The sequence below is a fragment of the Scyliorhinus torazame genome, chromosome 14, assembly GCF_047496885.1.
Source record: "Scyliorhinus torazame isolate Kashiwa2021f chromosome 14, sScyTor2.1, whole genome shotgun sequence".
NCBI classification, from domain to species: domain Eukaryota; kingdom Metazoa; phylum Chordata; class Chondrichthyes; order Carcharhiniformes; family Scyliorhinidae; genus Scyliorhinus; species Scyliorhinus torazame.
In genome coordinates, this window is record NC_092720.1 from 173,838,803 (window position 1) to 173,848,946 (window position 10,144).

Here is a 10,144-nt window from a genome sequence, read left to right on the forward strand (position 1 = left end):
ATTTTTTATGTGGTGGATAGGTTGGTTTCGTTGTTTGTGTAGACAGGGTAGGGTGCAAGAATTAGGAGGGCTGTGCTTCAGGGGAGATGGTCAGGGGGCCTGGCCCTTCTGAACCTGTTGTACAATTATTGCTGAGAGGATGCCGGTTTCGAGCAGGGAGGATGGAGGTAGGCTCTTGTGAGGGGTGGGGGTTGAGGGCGCTGCCAACGGCACTGCTCCCGTTTGCTCCAGAGAAGTACTTATGGAATCGGGTGGTAGTGGCCTCGCTGAAAATATGGAGGCAATTTCGGCATCACTTGAGGGTGCGGGCGGGGTCGAAGTTGATGCTGATTCAAGAGAGCCATGGGTTTGAGCCAGGGAGGATGGACGCAAGGTTTTGGGTATGGGAGGAGTGGGGGGTGATGGAAATGAAGGAAATATTTTTAGACCCCTGGTCACGGTATTACAAAAACGACATTATTAAACTAGAAAGATCGCAGAAAATATTTACGAAGACGCTAACGGGACTTGATGGTTTGAGTTATAAGGAGAGGCTGGATACACTGGGACTTTTGTCCCTGGAGCATAGGAGGCTTAGGGGTGATCTTATCGTGTTCTATAAAATAAAGAGGGGAATAGATAAGGTCACTCGTCAACGTCTTTTCCCAAAGGCAGGGCAGTGTAAAACTAGAGGGTATAGGTTTAAGGCGAGAGAGGAGAGATACAAAACGGTCCAAAAGGGCATTTGTTTCACACAGAGGGTGATGAGTGTCTGGAACGAGCTGCCAGGGGCAGTAGTAGAGGCGGGTACAATTTTGTATTTTAAAAAGCATTTCGACAGTTATATGGTTAAGATGAGGATAGAGTGATAGGGCCAAATGCGGGAAATTGGGACTAGCGTAGTGGTAAATTCTGGGCGGTATGGACAAGTTGGGCCGAGGGTTCTTTCCATGTTGGAAACCTCTGTGAACTCTATGGTATGACATGTAAAATGTTGAATTTTGCCACGAACGATATGCTATGGGAACCTGATAATAACCTGGGCACCTGACATGACGTGACAATAAAGTTCAAACAAAACTCAGGACACGCAGCATCCAGTGATTGTCGACGACGGAAGGCAGCCGGTTAAAAGCCGACAAAATTGATCTAAACACTATATTTAGGGCAGGAAATTCGGGAGTACCTTCTGCAGTTTAAAGTAAATAATACTTTTTCCTTGGTGTCTTGGTGGCTTGGAACAGAGAAATCTTTCTTAAAAGGAACGAGTGCAGGGATCTCAGCATTTCAACCCTACCTGAACATTCGCTCTGAGTATACATAATAGATGAACTTTTTTATGTCTGCCTATTTGCTTACTTCTTTCTCTTCAAATATAGGTGTGCACAAGACAGATACGCCCAAATACTTTGAATAATGACACACGTACACACAGACACGCACACACATTTTTTGAGAGATACAATTATTGGGAGCTTTACAGCCACAATCAGCTTGCAAACATCGTAATATTAATCCTAAATAATCGAGTGAAATGATCGATTTTACAGAATCTCCCATTGTCGGTTATCCGTATCACACGGTAACGAATCCAGGGAGCTTTAGTTACCCGACCTGTAGTGAGTATTTATTTGTCCAGGTAACTCCATGACTACGTTCAACATCATTTGTGTTCATATCGCACTTCTATAAAATTCCAACAGGAATTCGTTATTCATACATTCCATCAGCCCTGGATTAAAGGATTATACAAAATTTGCCTCCTGAGTTGTTTGCTTTCCTTGCATGGTTGATTTCTTCCAGTCGTGCAATATGATATTTAGCATTACTTGAATACCGTCAGTATATTCCTTTAACTGCCCATTAATTTGCATTCGTACAGCATACTTTGTTTCAACCAACAGTCCCTTAAAACCATAAGACATAGGAGCAAATTTAGGCCATTTGGCCCATCGAGCCTGCTCCGCCATTTAATCATGGCTGATATGTTTCCCAATCTCCTGCCTTCTCCCCATTACCCCTGTTCAAGAACCTATATATCTCTGTCTTAAAGACATTCAGTAATTTGACCTCCACAGTCTTCTGAGACAAAGAGTTCCACAGATTCACCACTTTCTGGATGAAGACATTCCTCCACATCTCTGTTTTAAAGGATCGTCCTTTTAGTCTGAGATTGTGTCCTCTGCTTTTGGCTTTTCCTACAAGTGGAAACATCCTCTCCTCGTCCACTCTATCCTGTAAGTTTTAATAAGATTCTCCCTCATCCTTCTCAACTCCAACGACACAGACCCAGAGCCCTAAACCATTCCTCATACGACAAGCTCTTCATTCCAGGGATCATTCTTGTGATCCTCCTCTGCACCCTTTCCAAGGCCAGCACATCCTTCCTTAGATAATGGGCCCAAAACTGCTTACAATACTCCAAATGGGGTCCGACGAGAGCCTTATTTGGCCTCAGAAGTACATCCCTGGTCTTGTACTCCAGCCCTCTCCACATGAATGCTAAGATTGCATTTGCCTTCCTAACTGCCGACTGAACCTGCACGTTAACCTTTTTGTAATAAATATTTTTATTCAAAGCATTTTCATAAATACGAACAGAAGCAGAAGAACAACGAAACAATTAAGTAAACAAGCAACAACAACCCTTCTCTGCTTCCCTGATGCCAGCCCCTCCTCACACCCCGCCTTCTGCATTTTAAAACCGCACCCTCAACCCCCTCCTTTGGTGACCTCTCAAACCTTAAATAAATCAATATAAGGCTTCCAACTCCGGGTGAACCCATATGCCGAACGACCCAAGTCGAACTTCACCTTCTCCAGCCTCATGAATTCTACAGGTCTCTCGCCCACATGCCCGCTTTTGTTGGCTCCGAGTCCTGCCACCCGAGCAAAATCCATCGGCCACTCTCATCCCCTGGCCCCCCCGGGTATTCCGACATCCCAAAAATCACCACCTCCACACCCAGCACCTCAGACATCATGTACGATAACCCCTGACATAACGCCCACAGTCTTGCACACACCCAGAACATGTGGGCACGATTCGTGCGCCCACCCACATACCTCCCACATGTGTACTCTACCCACACAAATAACCTATTCCTCCTCGCCGCCCTCACATGAGCCTGATGTACCACTTTGAACGAGGATGCGTTTATCCTCCAGGAAGCCTTTACCCACGTCCCAACTCCTCCGCCTATTTCCTCGTAATATCCGCTACCAGGGCTCTCTCCCACGCCATCAACTCCTTATCAACATCTAACACTTTCCCCACCCCTATTTCATCCTCCTGTTCATGCAACACCAGGAAAGGACAGAATCTCTCTCCTTCCAGAGTCCCGAACCTGCACATACCTAAAGCCATTCCCGCTGGGCAACTAATACTCTTCCTTCAAGTCCTCCAACTCTGCAAATTAAACACTATAAACAAATTGCCAAAGCGCTAAGTTCCCGCCTGCTGCAAAACCTTACATCCCAAAACCTTACACCCAGCCCCACCGGTGCAAACCTACGTTTATTACAGATTGGTTCCCACACTGAGGCGTCCTCCAGCCCCAGATGCTGCCACTACTGCCCCTAAACCATTGGGGCTCGCACCACTACGGAGTACTTAGCAGATCAGAACAGTAAGGGCACCAACAACAAAGCCCTTAAACACGATGTCATCTCTATCCATCCCCCACAACCCATTCCCTAACCAAAGCAATATTCGCCGTCCAATAATATTTCATCATATTCGGTAATATTTGGAATTCGTAAGGTTTTTTCCATTTAGACAACAGTCTATTGCCCCAATCTTCCCACCAAAGTGCTTAAGCTCGCACTTTCCCACATTGTATTCCGCGTGCGATGCCTTTGCCCACTCTGCTACCCTGTCCAAGTCTTTCCGCAACCCCCCCCCCCCCCCACCCCGTTTCCTCAATACTACCAGTCTTTCTTCATATATTTGTACAATCTGAAACTTTGCAACACTGCCCTCAGTTCCTTCTTGCAGATCGTTAATGTATATTGTGAAATGTTGTGGTCCCAACACCGAACCCTGAGGTACATCACTAGTCTCCTGCTGCCATTCTGAAAAATACCCCTTTATCCCTTCTCTCTGCCTTCTGCCAGTCAGCCAATCGTCTATCAATGCCAGTATCTTACCTTTAACACCATGGGCGTTTAGCTTATTTAACAGCGTCCTATAACTCACCTTGTCAAAGGCTTTCTGGAAATCAAAATCGATCACGTCCACTGGTTCCCCGTTGTCTAGCTTCCTTGATATCTCCTCAAAGAAATCTAGCAGGCTAGTCAGACATGACCTCCCCTTGATCAAGATGTGATGACACATTCCTATTTTATCATGCGCTGCCAAGTACTCGGTAATCTCACCCTCAACAACACTCTAAAATCTTATCAATGACCTTGGTCAGGCTAACGGGGCAATAATTTCCCGTCTTCTGACACCCCCCCCCCTTCTTAAATGGGACTGTTACATTAGCCATTTTCCAATGCTGTGGGACCGTCCCTGCCTCCAGTGATTCCTCAAAACTAGCACCAATGCCTCCACAATCTGCTCAGCCATCTCTTTACAGCCATGGGGTGTAGTGCATCCAGTCCAGGTGATTTATCCACCTTCAGACCTCTGCGTTTCACCAGAACCTTCTTCTATGTGATGGTGACTACACACAACTCTGCCCCCTGATTCTCCTGAAGTTCTGATATTGCATTGGTGTCTTACACCGTGAAGACTGATACAAAGTAACTATTCAGTTCCCTTGCCATTTCTTTGTTTCCTTTGGTCCAACGTCTATTCTTGCTTCTCTTTTACCCTTTATATATTGAAAATAAAGTCGTGCTATCTTCTTTTATATTAATAGCTAGCTTACACTCATATATCAGCTTCTCACGCCCCCCTCCCGCCCCCCCCCCCCCCCCGACACCTTATTGTTTTTCAGGTTGTCGTTTCAATGCTTTTAAGGTCTTGGCAGTCCTCTGGCTTTCCACTAACCTCGTCACCTTGTGTCTTTGATCTTTCGGTTTTATGCTGTCCTTAACCTCTTTCGTCAGTCATGGATACGTTGTCCTCCTCTTAGCATGTTTCCTCCTACATGGGATGAATTTCTGTTGTGCCTCCTGGAAACTGCCATAAAACCCTGCCTTTGCTGTTTCACTGTGTTCACTGGTAGGCTCCCTTTCCAATCAACTATCGCCAGCTCCTCCCTCAAATCTTCGTAATTGCCTTTATTCAATTGTAATGCCGTTACATCTGATTCTACCTTCACCCGCCCAACCTGCAGGGTAACATCTATCATGTTGTGGTCAGTGTCCGCTAAGGGTTCCGTTCACCTTCAGTTCCCTAATTAGGTCTGCCTCATTACACATCATCAAATCCAGAATTACTTGTTCCCTAATTGGTTCTAACACGAGCTGCTCCAAAAAAACATATCTTAGACATTCCACAAATTGATTTTCTTGGGATCGGCTACCAACCCGACTCCTAACGCCATTGAATTAGCTATTTATGTCTTTCTGGCGGTTTTGTATCCGCTGTCAGAGTAATGAAATTTGGAGGATGTATCGAAGGAGGTATCATGCATCTCTTCAAAACTCTAATGCAATGACTTGTTTTATCCTTTCAAAGGATGCTGACGGCATCACAAATCATTTTCTGGGTCTGCTAATGTTAGTGTACAGGATTCTCAAAATTCTTCATACCAATGTAGGCAAATATAACGTTGACCGTTATTTCGAAGGTAATGGAGTATAAAGACAATGAAGTCTTAATAAAACTATACAAGACACAAGCTAGACCACACCTGGAACACTGTAAACAGGTATGGTCACCATATATAAGTAGAAATATACTGGCATTGGAGGCAGACCAGAGAATGTTCGCTAGGTTGATACCTGGTATGGAGGGATTTTCTTAAAAGAACAGGTTGCCTGTACTCACTGGAGTTTCGAAGAATGAGAGGCGGTCTTCTTCATATATATATGATTCCCACGCTTGGCAGGTTAGATGCTGACAAGGTATTTCCTGTTGTAGGATGGTCTGGGATCAGAGTAAGGAGTCGCCCTTTTAAAACCGAGATGAGGAGGAGTTTATTCTGTCAGAAGGTAGTGAACCGCAGGGAGTTTTGGAGGCTGAGTCCTCAAGTGTGTTCAGGGCTCAGACAAACAGATGTTTAATTAGTAAGGAAAACAAGGGTTGTGATATGGTGTAATGATTAGCACTCTGGGCTTTGAATCAAGCGATCCGAGTTCAAATCTCGATGGGACCTCAACAGTAATTGGTTTAGGGCAGCACAGTAGCATAGTGGGAAGCACTTTACTTCACAGCTCCAGCGTCCCTGGTTCAATTCCTGGCTTGGGTCACTGTCTGTGTCGAGTTTCCATGTTGTCCACGTGTCTGCGCGGGTTTCCTGCGGGTGCTGTGGTTTCCTCCCAGAAGTCCCGAAAGACATGCTGATCAGTAATTTGGGCATTCTCCCTCTGTGCCGAACAGGCGCCGGAATATGGTGACGAGGGAATTGTCACAGTAACTTCATTGCAGTGTTAATATAAGCCTACTTGTGACGATTAAGATTATTATAAATGCGTGAGAGGAGTCAGACATGATCTCATTGAACGGCGGCGAAGAGTGGCTTCCATGTGCTCCAAGTCTCGTGAAGCTGAAGACTCTTCAAACTTCACACGTCCTCCGCCCTCCCACTCTCCCCCTTCCCACCTCCCCCCTCACCCCCTTCCCCCCTCCACCTCCCCCTCCCCCTTCCCCCTCTCCCTCCATCCATCTCCCCCTCCCCTCCCCCCTCCCCCTCCCTCCCCCCTCCCCCCCTGGCTCCCCCTCCCTCCCCCCTCCCCCTCCCCCTTCCTCCATCCATCTCCCCTCCCCTCCCCCTCCCCCTCCCCCTCCCCTCCCCCCTTCACCCCCTCCCCTCCCCCCACCTCCCCCCTCCTCCCGCTCTCCCCCTCCCCCTCCCTCCATCCATCTCCCCCTCCACCTTCCCCCTCCCCCTCCCCTCCCCCCTCCACCCTCCCCTCCCCCTCCCCCTCCACCTCCCCCCTCCCCCCTCCCCCTCCCCCTCCCCCCTCCCCCTCCCCCATCCCCCCCTCCCCCTCCCCTCCCCCTCCCCCCTCCCCCCACCCCTCCCCACTCCCCCCTCCCCTCTCCCTCCCCGTCCCCCCTCCCCATTCATCTCCCCCATCCATCTCCCCCTCCCCTCCCCTCCCCCCTCCCCCTCCCCTCCCCCCTCCCCCTCCCCTCCCCCTCCCCCTCCCCCCCTCCCCTTCCCCTCCCCCTCCCCTCCCCCTCCCACCCTCCCCCTCCCTCCCCCCTCCCTCCCTCCCCCTGCCCCTCCCCCTCCCCTCCCCTCCCTCTCCCCCTCCCTCCCTCCCTCCCCTGCCCCTCCCTCCTCCCCTCCCCTCTCCCCCTCCCCTCCTCCCCTCTCCCCCCTCCCCCTCCCCCCGCCCCCTTCCCCTCCTCTCCCCCTCCCCCCTCCTCCCCCTCCCCCCTCTCCCTCCTCCCCCCTCCCCCTCCCCCTCACCCCCCTCCCCCCTCACCCCTTCCCTCCCCCTCCCTCGCTCCCCACTCCCCCCTCCCCCTCCCCTTCCCCCTCCCCCTCCACAAACATCTCCCCTCCCCCCATCCATCTCCCCCTCCCCTCCCCCCTCCCCTCCCCCTCCCCTCCCCTTCCCACTTCCCCTCCCCCTCCCTCCCCCTCCCCTCCCCCTCCCCCTCCCCCTCCCCTCCCCCTCCCTCCCTCCCTCCCCCCTCCCTCCCCCTCCCCCTCCCTCCCTCCCTCCCTCCCCTGCCCCTCCCCCTCCCCTCCCCTCCCCCTCCTCCCCTCTCCCCCCTCTCCCCCCTCCCCCTCCCCTCCTCCCCCTCCCCCTCTCCCCCCTCCCCTCCCTCCCCTCCCCCTCCCCTCCCCCTCCCCCTCCTCCCCTCCTTCTCCCCCCTCCCTCCCCCTCCCCCTCCCTCCCCCCTCCCTCCCTCCCCCTCCCTCCCTCCCCCTCCCTCCCCCCTCCCCCTCCCCTCCCCCTCCCTCCCCCTCCCCCTCCCTCCCCCCTCCCCCCTCCCCCCTCCCCCCCTTCATTGCATGCGCCGATTTACTCCTGTGACTACATTCTTCCGATACGGAAAACAAGTTACTTTGAACCGAATAACTTGCGTATCTATAATAAATTATTTCCAGTTATATGGGAAATACATTTTTGTCATTGATTCAAATTAATATTCATGTTGCATCCGGGCAGGATTGTCACGAACGAATGCCGCCCAGAAAAAGGAGCCAAGGAAAGAATGGATACCTTCTTCGAATGACCATTTTGGGGAAACAAACGAAAGCTCGAATAGCTTGGGGATGGGCGGTGTGGGGACGCCTTGCCGCGTTGACGGGGTGAAGGGACGGGGTGCAGTTGAAGGCCGGCTTGTGGAATGAGGGGACAGGAACCCCAAAGCAAAGTATTGGAACAATAAGTGTGGAAGCTCTCTGATTCTGCGCACTGCAGACGCGCCCCACCTCAGTAAATGAGCTATCCCCGAGCTCCGGCATCTGGCTTCCGCAATCTCATCTCAATTTATGTCATCATATGTTCGGATTTCCTGGAAGCCAAGAAGACTTCCTTATATGTGGTGAGAAAAACTTGTCCGGTAGTTAATTACAACAAAGGCTTCTGGGGCAGTTACCCAACGACGGAAATCATGCCTCGCATTTCTCTGGTCATTCGTGAACTTTGCCCTTCGATGGTTTCAAAGAACAATGAACCAAAATGGCTCAATGCTATGTTTGGTTCGTGTTTCTGTGTTTTGTCCTTCCGATCAAGACGGTGCTCCTTCCAGCAGACAAGGAGAAAGATAAGCGGGAGAAACCGGGTAAGAAGGTCGTGCAGTGCTGGTCCGAGGAAACAGAAGAGCTACTTCGTCACTGCTGGGGGACAGTGGACAGGTCCATATTTAAGAACTCAGCGATCACTCCAAACGAGTATGCCACCACTGTCACAGACGACAGCAGCAAATGTGTGGACGACTGCACGCCAAAGAAAGCAGTACGTACGTTCCCAAACTGGAAGCCATGGCTTAATCGAATTGATCACCAAGATCTTCATTTAATTTACCAGAAATGTGAAGCAGAAAATCCACACAGTCGAACGGGAGAATTGTGATGACAAGCCTTTGGTTCTCTTTTAGATTTGATTCTGTTTTCAGGTGAACTGGCTTGAAATGGAAGTCTTAAAATACTAAAGGTATTCGAAGGGGCCGTTACAAATAATACCTTCAGGTAGGTGAAACAACTTGTGATGCCTGACCTGCTGAGTGTTGCCGGTGGTTGCTTGTTATAGATATGCTTTCACTATTTACCGAACAATCCACAACTTACCTGAAAGGGTGCAATTCCTTTATTGTGAAATTCCCACAGACAAGAGCGCTTTTGAGTTTGTCTGGAGTCGTAGCCGAGTGGTTATGTCGATGGACTATAAATCCAATGTGTCGCCACAGGTAGCTCCGAATCTTCCCAACTATGCATGTTTGTTTTGGCAGTGGCGTTGTGATATTCGTTGGACGAGTGATCCAGAGACGTAGGGTAAATCACCAGGCCAGATGGTGGAATTTGAATTAAACAGAAATCTGGAGTAAAAAGTCTAATGATGACCATGAAACCATTGATAATTGCCCCAAAAGGGCGCTATTAGCGAAGGAACGTTAGAACGAATGAAGCAGGTTGGAAGGAGGGAATAATAACAACAGGTTCGTTCTTTTTGAAGTTAGTTTTAATTTATAGTAGTTAATTAAAACAATGCATTTTGCTCAACGTATTCCTTCTATTCCAGTTAGTTTTTGTAAGTGTGTCTGACTAGATGTGTGACGGTCTACTCGTTCCAGACTGTTATCACTCAAGCCTGTGTATTAAGCAAATGCACTCTCTTATCTTTATAAACACTGATCACTTCTCTGCACCTATATCTGTATCAAATTCGGCAAACTATTAAGTGCTATCTTTTTTTCATTTTTAAAAATATTGGTATGTTGTAATTTTATTTATTAATGTTCCAGATTATAAGCAACTTTTCTATTCTATCGTTTGTTTTAAACGTAAAATAACACCTTCTAATTAAACACTGAGATAAATAACATCACCCAAAATGGCTCTAAAACAGTCACTGACTGGGGTCTGACTTA